The following is a 10,753-nucleotide window of genomic DNA, read 5'->3' as shown; positions in this document are numbered from 1 at the left end:
GAGAGAAAAGATAGGAACTAACTTTTACCTGCAGATCCAGATACTTGTTTGAAAATCCTTGCATCCTGTGATCGATACTCCCAAGGTAAAGCCTGCACTTTTATTTATGTTAAGAAATGAGGTTGGTAGAGGGGAATGTCAGACAGGATTTGCTAAGTTGTTGGCTAGGTGAATTTGGTTGCTAAGCTAGGATATGGTATAATATGCTTTTGTGATTAGGACTTCTTAGATGTTGATTGCAATATTGTAGAGGTGGTGATTCTAAGTTTTAAATCATTTGAGTCCCTGCTGTTTTCAAACCTCTTTCAGAGAGACTGCCCGTCTGTTTTGCTTGAGGACAAGCAAAAGGGTAAGTCTGGGGGAGTTGATAGACCATGGATTTTACCCACTTTCAACCATGGTCTATAAGTGTTTTAATAACTAATTACTATTATATAGAGTCTATTTAGAGTATTTACAGGTTCAGGTACGTTCTGGAGAAATATGGTGATTTTGGAGTCTTTTGAGGTGCAGAGCTGCACAGACGCGTCAGATGTCTAGCTATGGATGGAGACCTTCCCACCGTTAGATTGAGCTCAGGTCAATCAGCATCCTGTAGCTTTTCAATGCCGCCGGTTTCAGGTCAATCAGCATCCTGTAGTAGAAGTTATGCCCGATTTACTAAAGAGTGGTTAGTCTGCCTCGCGAGAGGAAGCTGTCGAGAAGAGGAACGTATGTTGATCGATGCAGCCCTCTTGAAATCGATCGATATGGATGCTAGAATGCGGGCCGAGCATATTTTATGACCGACTGAAGCCCATAAGCAACCCCAAATTACCAGAATATCCTTGGACGACCAGAAACCCTATTTATGTGTTTTCTAAGCCATTGTTGACGGCTATGCGATCTAAGCTTTATTTGAATCATTGTTCTTAGTTAAGAGAGAAGAGAGGAACTCCTTCGGAGTCCTCTTGGAACTCCATTGTTTTGGTTTTATATTATTTATGCTTTTCATCTATTCATCTATGATTTTTGTGACAAACTTCATGTCTGAATAGATCCACCTGTTAGATTTAGGGTTCAGTTAGGTCAGAGGGATTAGCCCCAACTATAGATTTGCTAAGTTGTGATATTCATTGATTGATTGTTCTTAATGCTTGTTTTAGCCTTGCTAACTAGAACCTGAACCTAGGAATTTGCATGAGTCAAGCATCCTTGATCATCATGTTCTGAATCTAATCTGTCATGCTAGGACTGCTAGAGAGAGAGCTAACCGTTGATCTAGGAGACTAGTGAGCATTATCAACCCGCGCCTAGGGCTTAACTAGAAGCTATCGATCGATATTGTCTTCTGACAATCGATCGATATTGCGAAAGGTGTATCGATCGATATCCCTATAGAATCATCGATCGACACTTTCTTGTGATCAAAAGACGACAGTTGAGATCCAAGATCTAGTTAGTTAACCAGTGAAACATTGCCATCGCTAATCACTGTGATTAAGGAGTTAAGCTCTAATATATCATGCATGCAACTGTTAGGCATCTATAGGATTATAATCTCCAACACCTGAATAGAAACCCTAGATCTAGCAACCATCCTTCCATCAAACAACTCCCTGCCAAGCTGAACAATAGTCTTGTTCAACTTGTTTACTGCTTTGCTATATTTATTTACTGCTTTAAAACTATTAGCCTAGCTTAATCATAAAATGTTTAGATCTAATTGGTTCCCTAGCTCCCTGTGAATTCGATCCCTAAGTACTACAACTCGACCTCTTATTTGAGAGAGTATAAATCACTCATTAGGGTAATTTGAGTGATATCAAGCAGAGGAACCAAAGATCTTGATCAGATCTTGACGAGAGGTCAACCTCCAAAAGTGAACCGGGTCTTGGATACAATGGGAAGGAATCTGCTTCAACAGTGTTTGTGTATGCAACCAAACCACTGGAGGAACAAGTAACCAAAATCAAACACAGCGCATGTTCGGGATCAACTAATGAAACGGAAAAACAAGTCAAAGTTGGAGAGGTAGAAGTCCGAGCACCTGTCAGTGGAAGGAAGGACAATGATGTTACAGAGAAGCAGGAGGAAACAACCGTTAATCCACCTACCATCAGATACAGAGGATGCTTTGCTTGTGGGAAAATGGGACATAAGAAGGCTTTTTGCTATCGATTCACTCGCAAAATCCATCAAGATTGGAAAGATGGAAAGTGTTTCATTGAGAGAAGATGGTTTGGGAAAGTCTGGACCGCTAAAGATGATTTGTATCCTCGTTCAAGTAAGGTGGATGAGTCCGAGGAGATTGTGTGTAATCATGTCATGATTGACACTGAGGAAGACGAAATCAACAATGAACCCGAACTGGCATTAATGGTGAATGAACAAAACGTTGTGGGAGACTGGTACTTTGACAGTGGATGCTCAAGACATATGACGGGTAATGGCGATGTACTCAAGGACCTAGTGGAGTCGACTGGGAAGAGAGTTATGTTTGGAGATGGCAAAAAGGGAATAATCCAAGGAGTTGGAACAATCGACCACCATCAACAACCGACCCTGGTAAACGTCTACTTAGTGGAAGGTCTAAAATCCAATCTTATCAGCGTAAGTAAACTGTGTGATGAAGGGCTGATGGTAATGTTCACTAGAACGAAATGCAAGGCTGTGGATGAAGAAGGAAAGGTTGATTTCTCTAGCATTCGATCTGGGAGTAACTGCTACATGTGGAGAGAAATGGAGCAGTTGAAACAGTTCAACTGATATCAGATGCACATGACTCGATTTACTGGCAGAAATGTTTGGGCGAAGAAATCTTGGAACTAGCTGCGTTTGAAGTCTGGAAAACACAGTCATATCAGAGCTGTCTGCACTGCTACGACGACATGTCAAATGGCCAGAGCCAATCCCAAAGTCAGCCGTCTGAGGAGATCTGCCTGTATGAGTGGAGACATGATTACCGGTTTGTCGTCACTAGAGAACTGTCCTACTTCCAAGGGTCCCTATGAAGATGCTTAAATCATGAATTGCGAGCATTGAGCCTGACAATGCGCTATGACACTGAAGCAAGCAAACTTGTAAGCTTGCAAAGCAGTCTGCGACTAATAGTTCGATGTATCAAGGCTCTCATGATCAGCCTTGTATACATAACTTCAAGTCAGCCGGAGCTATGCACTGATCTTTGTGTGTGTGAAGAAGGGGAGTTTGTTTCATTGTCTACTTATCTCCATGTAGTGAAGCGGGTGATCGAGTACATTCGAAAGGAACTAGTTTGTAATTTTTATGAACAAACTGATAAGAACACGTGCTATGGAGTTCTGCGAGATGGATGCTGGTCCAAAGTGCAAGAACTGTATATTGGCGACAGTCAAGATGCATATCTAGACATGCTGCAGGAGTACTTTACTCTGGGGAAGCACTGCGTTCAGATTCTCTGGATGAGACACTTGATCAATGGTTACGGTAACATTACTAACTACATAAAGTTTATTACTGATACTGAAGTTGATCAATTTACGCTTAAGAGAAAGGCTTATGTTAGAGCTAGGCACATTAACGTACAACATCATTTTGTGTTCAACATGTTAGAAGAAAAATTAGCCATACTCAAATATAAGACCTCGGTGAATCAATTTCTAGATGTGTATCGAAAGCCCTTGGATCTCAGTAGCCTCTTGCATGTACGAGAGGCTCTTGGAATCAAATCCCTCTGAATGCAAACATAGATCTCTAGATGATTTCCCCCTGTATATAATAAATCCCTCTTGTTCATAAACTCGTGCACCCTAGTGGAGAGTATCAAACTACCTTAGGAAAATTGGTTGAAATTACAATTGCGAGTCTCAGAAAGATGAACACTCTTGTTGGATCAGGCTGTTACAACAGTTTGAGTCTAAATTAGATGACTGTTTGGACTAAGTTGAATCTAGTCTTCGGAGAAGTTCACTGCTCCTAGTAAAACCTGACGAGCTATCTGTCTCTGTCTAGAAAGGTTATGGTCACAGACTGTTAAGAAGGGGCCTGATGAATTCTTAGAGCACTCATAAAAAATAAAATAAAAATTTAGGATGAGGTATGAATGCATCTCAATTGGGAAAAACAGTACCTTAGTGAATCAGTTATGAGGTATGAATGCATCTCAACTGGGAATCGCAGTACCTAAGTAAATCACCTAGTGAATAGAGTTCTCTTAAGACAACATGATAACTCTTCCGATGACATGAACTTCTTTGAGATAAGATACTGATAGTAATGTAGACTAAAACTTAAGGATAAGAGGTACCACATTAGTAAGATAAGATTGCATCTCGGCTGAGAAAGGCAGTATCTATTGGTTGCAATGATGTGGGGTAGAAACGTGCAGGTAAGGGAAAAATGATTCGATAATGAAGAGTGTGAGTTTGTGTAGAGGACTAAACAAATTTGAAAAGCTGAGCTATGAGGTTACGTGTTTGAGTTGGTGAAATTTCTGAAAAACACTTGTCTTGATCATGTTCAAAATGATTGCATCTAAACCAAAATAGTTGTATCTCTACTTGCTTGAAATAGTCTAATACTGTGTGTAAATGAAAGAGATGACATAACAGGTTATGGGGGAGTCGCCTTCTGGTGCTCAGATTGTTGTCTGATAAGTCTCACACCCAGGGGGAGAAGAGTCGTTTGGGTGGTGGTTCATTCCTGTGGGATGTAATATTCATACAATTCTTTTACGTATCATGACTGTTAGTGACAGGAATGTTTGAGTGATTTGTGTGCAGGATCGTTATCGTTTATGATGATACTCATGCAGACAAAAAGGGGGAGATTGTTAAACCAAGTATTGATGAAACGCAAGAGTGATGAAGCCGGTACGAGATGAAGACAAACCACGAGATTACTAAACCGGGATGAGACTTGGGAAACACAAGATTGAGAATCGAAGAAGTTGCAAGTCCATGAGGAAAATAAGGAAAGAAGATCTCGTGGATATTTGGCATGATCGAGTATAAAAAGGCAGCTGGGAAAAAGGATTGGCTGCGCTTTTCAGGTTGAACAAAAATAGGGTTTTGGGTTTGAAAGCGATAACGAGAGAATTGTAAGGGTAGATCCGTAGGTTGTGATTCTCACGTTTTGAGGTAGGAATTGATCAGTCTAGATACACGGCTGTGTGTGATCTAGTAAAACTGATTAAACAAGTCTGTTGGGACTTCCAACAACTACTGTGTCATCGTATAAGGAAAAGTGACTTATACCTCCCCATTGACGAGATCATTGTTTATGCAGTTCCCAGGATCCGAAAGAGACATCTGTTTATATTCCACTCCTACTTGTTTGAAGAAGAACGCGAAGTGAAGAGCATGGATATATTATTCGAATTCAGCAGCGAATTTGAGATTGTTGAATGTGGTGTCCATATTTGGAAGGACCAATCCGGAAGAGACAACAGTGATGGATACCAAACTGCATATGGTGAGGAAGAAGTCGACAATAACAAGCAGGATACATATGAATTCAGCAAAGCTTCTTATAAACAAGAAGATGGCAAGTATGTGAATTTGAACCCAGTACAGCGTGCAAAGAGATGATATTGCACGCTTTCTCTCAGTGTGAATGTAAGGGATTATATGTGTTTAATATTGATGCAGCAGCATCTACATCAATGGCGCCAACATAACTTTGAATTCAAATAATTTCCTTTTAGCTTATGTTATAACTAGTAATACTGGTTCAACAACGGCAACTTTAGTATGATTGGTACAAATGGTACAGCTAAGGGAACATAATAACACGGTACAAATGGTATAGCTAAGGGAACATAATAACACGTAGTTGTACCAGTTTTTAAGTTGTACCAGGTTAAATGTAGTTGTACTTTGGCTGTAAAACTGAAAAACTTAGTTGTGCATACACAAAATATAATTGCATCAGTTGTGCATTTATTTACATGTCTATACTATGTTTAACATCTCCTGAAATAATAAATATTGTGAAAATAAGTTGGGTGTATGTTTTTTCAAAATAATATGACTAAACTAGTAAACAAACTTTAAAATATAAGGTACATAATGGAAAGTTATGGAGTGATATAGCAATTGTAAAAAATTTGCAAAAATTCAAATAAATGACGAGAAAAGTTTATGACCACTTAAAATTTTGGATATCTGAATGTTTTTCCGTAATTAATACACCGTGAGTTTTTCTAATTTCTAATACATATTGAACTTTTTTTATAATAATATACTTAATAATTAAAAATTAACCATATAATATAAAATGTTAAAAAAATAAATATTGATGCAATTAATATTTATAATTGGTTTTACGTTATACAATTGATATCAAATATACCCATAATTTAATTTTAATTTATAACTGTGTTTGAACCAAAAACGGTGTGTTTGTTGGATTCAAGCAATGAAGAATTTAAGAAATAAATTTCTTAGATTCTTGAGGCTTAAGAGAAATCAACATCGAAATCAAATGGAAAATGAACATCAAAAAGAGTTTATTGATCAAAGATTGTATTACAAGTATGATTACTAGTGTAAAATAAATCTAAGAATTCATAAACTCTTTACAAGATGTGTTCTAGATGTAAGTGGAAAAGAGAGATCCTTCTTAAGGAGAAGGGTCTCCTTATTTATACAATGAGAAAGTCTAGGCTTCCTAGCAAAATAGGGTAATTCCTTGTCTTGTGGGCCTTGTTAGAGGATCAAGATCCATCCCCAAAAGTAAGTCCCCACAAGTTCGTAGAGAGAGATGAAATCGATCTCTGCGAATTTTACGAATAGGGTTTATGAGACAATGAACTAGGCGCATTCATGCCTATGACGATTTAGGCGAGTTTACTTTGAACTTGTGCCTAGTAAAAGGCGAGTTTATTTTAAACTCGTGTTTAGTGAAAGACTAGTTTATTGGACTCATGCCGAGACAAAGACGAGTTTACTGAACTCATGCCTAGTAAAAGGAGAGTTTGTGTAAACTCATACCTAGCCAAAGGCGAGTTTTTGTAAACTTATGTCTAACAATAATCGAGTCGACCGCAAACTCGTGCCTGATAAAAAGCAAGTTCAATTTAAACTCGTATCCAAAATACAAGTTTACTGAACTATCTCGTGTCGAGATCGTTGGATGCCGAGCAAGTTGTTGGCTTGTATGTTCGTCGGTTTATGATGACGCTGAGGAATGTGCCGCAAGGTTGACTTTGTGGATCGATGACAAGCTAGCAATCTGTTGGAGAAGAGACACAGCCTTGATGAGCTGTCATGTTTAACTTTTGTGGGACTAAGTGATTCTCCGTCTCTCCCATATCTAATACGAACAACGCTAAATGTTTTGAAATGGGCTTGACGTGTTGTTGACGAGGTAAGCACGTTGCTAACATCCTTTTTGACGTGTTTCTAGCTTGGAAACATTGAGCCGACGAGCTCTGTGTATGTGGTGACAACGTTGCCGCCGAGCCGAATAATGAACGAGCTACTAACATTTATGATGTTAATGCTTACGTCAGGACGAAACAAAATTTGAAGACGTTCGACTCCTCCTTCTAGCGCCAACTGTTTGACCCAAAAACGGTGTTTACGCTGGTGATGTTTGTTGGAATCATACAATAAAGAATCTAAGGATAAATATTAGATTCTTGAAATTTAGGAGAAATCTTCATAGAATCAAATGAGAAAAAGAACATCCAAAGATTTTATTGATCAAATATTGCATTACAAGAATCATTTCTAGAGTAAAGTTAATCAAAGAATGTATAAAATCCTTATAGGATGTGTTCTATGGCTAAATGGAAAAGAGAGGATCCTTTGCTAATAAGAATGTAGCTCCTTATTTATAGAAAAAAGATGTCTAGGGTTTCATAATGAAGTGGACCTAATTCAATGTCTAATGGGCCTTGAGGAAGGATGTAAATCCACCCCCAACAGTAGCCCCCCCCCCCAGTTCGTAGAGAGAGAGAGAGACGAAATCGATCTCTGCAAATTTTATGAATAGGGTTTATGAGACAATGAACTAGGCAAATACCCATGTCGCAGATGATTGTCATGAACGGACCGTCATGGTTAGGTTTCCATAAATGAAGCGTCATAGACGGACCGTCTCGGGCGAATTGTCATTGACATACTTTTGATTCCGATCAGACTTCTTACTCCGGGATGGTTGCGCGAACGATCTGTGGAGATAGTGTTCTGAACCACCGGAGTAAGTTGCCGTGGATGAAGCGTCAGTCGACTAACTGCCAAGAACAACTCCCCATATACGTACCACCATGGACGAACCGTCACAATCAAATCACCACGGTGGACATGTCTTCGCGGTATTGTTGTGATCCATGTGTAGATGGAATTGTGGAGTCGGCACATCGAGTTGTCTTGTTGGTCTGCGCGCACTGCCGAGATCAAAACTAGACTGTCGTGGCTGTGACTTCACTGGTGGGGTTTGGCGCATTGAGATATCTTGTTGATCCTCATGTTGTGACAAGCTGATAGAGCTTGAAGTCAGAACAAGCTTCTAGCGATGGAGCTGTCGAAGACGTCATGCTCGATGGAGCTCAAGAAGCATTGACTCGTCGAGAACCAGGTGCCTAGTAACAATAGACAAGATGGCCTTCTTGCTGAGATCGTGTGAAGCTCTCTTTTGACGTGGAGATCACAAGGAGGCTCGTTTGTCTATGGTTCCTGCCTATGGATGAGTTGCAATCTCCATCTCTCGAACATGTTGCAGTGGAGATGAAACACAACTGTTTCCGTTGGGGTTGGAAACAGACTTGGTGACCTCGCGACGAGTCTCTCTAGAGCATCTACCTCACGTGATCGCTACTGTCCGAGAGGCCAAGCTTAAAGACGGGATCAGAGAGGCGACTGGAATGAGTCTTGACTAGTGAACAAGCTTGTGAAGCCTAGTGGAATCATAACAGCGGAAGTAACAAGCTGGAGCAAACTGCTGCGGTGTCACAAATCAAGAACAGAGCCGAACTCGTCTCTCAGCTGCCGTTGATGGAGCTTGGAGATGTTACAAGCTTCTACTGATGAAACGAGAATTAGAATTCTTGAGGAGCTTAAGCCGGCATTCTCGTCGGGCTCTGGACTCTCTCTCCGACTGGGTCTTCGAATCCTGCGGAGAAGATGAAGATGTGATGATGCTTCACCCCTGATCCCGAACTGCTTGCGACGAGATGTAGTCTCGAGCTTTGATGAAAAGAAGAGCATAGACGGAGATGAGAGCATCGAAGTCTTGATTCCTTCTCGTCACACCAGTTGGCCGAGAAGAATCACCAGAGAAAGCTCTCTTGTTTTGGAGCTTCGACAGAGCTTGAGATGACAGAGTCTATGAAGGTGTTCTCACCAGCCACGAGCCTGGAGGTATAGAGAGAGACAGGACAGAGCTTGACGAAGCATCTTTTTGTCTGGTTCAGAGACTCTTTGAGAAAGGTTGATCTTGAGATCGAATCATGGAGAGGTTTCTGCAATGTTGCAGCATGTTCATAGCTTCGGTGAACTCGATCTCTTTTGGCTAAACTCAAGATCTTCATCTTGGAGCGATGGCCGAGAGAATCAGCACGTTCATAGCTTCGATTAATTCGTCAACCTCACGAAACAGATGACGAGATGACGAGGTGATCAACTCAAAATCCCTCCTTTCTTCTTCTCTCAAGTTCGTGCCAGTTGCGGTAAGCCCGTCGGAGAGCTCCAGAGAAGACCTTATTGGAGAGTTTGATGTCGGCAAGATCATGACCAACTGAAACACCGACCCTTCGTCTCCGAGACCTTTTGACGATCACAAGATGGTTGTGGTAGAGCTCGAGATTGACAGAGAGAGGCAGAGAGTTGGTCTTTGATCGCAATCTATCAGGATCCAAAGACAATCGGGCTCCTGTCCAATCTAACTTGCTGTCAGCGACAATGGAATGGAACTCGACGGAGGCGAGAAAGCAGCGACAGCGAGATAGACGTGATTCCGTCCTCAAGAGTCGTGGTGGTGGAGAGAAGGTCAAGCTCGTGAGCTTCGCCGAGATCAATTCTCGAGCTTTGTTGCAATCTTTCTAACCGAAGAGGAAACAGAGGCGACAAGCTCCTCCGACATCAGTTCTCGAGCTTTGGGAGGAGATGACTGCGAGTTTGTTGGGCTCAATTTGGGCTTTTGCCTCAGAAAGTTATCGGTCGTTGAACCCGACGAATACAGCTCCAAAGTGCCCGATAATAATTCTAAAAATGGAGTTTGAATTGCATTATTAGAATTCTTTTTATACTCTCCAACTTCAGAGCTAATCGCTGTTGTAATAATGAATATGATTTTGATAATGAAATATGATTGTGAAAACTTATCTCTTTCGGTTTGGTGACATCAAAAGAGCTTGAGATGAACTTAGATCTAGGGTTCTCCCAAGTTTGATATGCTTTGAAGATAGTTTTTTTTTTCCCTCTCCTTCTAGCGCCAACTATTTGAACCAAAAACGGTGTGTTTGTTAGATTCATATAATGAAGAATTTAAGAAATATATTTCTTAGATTCTTGAGGCTTAAGAAAAATCTACATCGAAATCAAATGGAAAATGAACATCAAAAAGAGTTTATTGATCAAAGATTGTATTACAAGTATAATTACTAGTGTAAAGTAAATCTAAGAATTCATAAACTCTTTACAAGATGTGTTCTAGATGTAAGTGGAAAAGAGAGATCATCTTCTTAAGGAGAAGGGTCTCCTTATTTATACAATGAGAAAGTCTAGGGCTTCTCAGCAAAATGGGGATAATTCCTTGTCTTGTGGACCTTGTTAGAGGATCAAGATCC

The sequence above is a fragment of the Brassica oleracea genome, chromosome C4 (genome assembly GCF_000695525.1).
Source record: "Brassica oleracea var. oleracea cultivar TO1000 chromosome C4, BOL, whole genome shotgun sequence".
Classification (NCBI taxonomy): Eukaryota; Viridiplantae; Streptophyta; class Magnoliopsida; order Brassicales; family Brassicaceae; genus Brassica; species Brassica oleracea.
Note: the sequence above shows the minus strand (reverse complement) of the source record.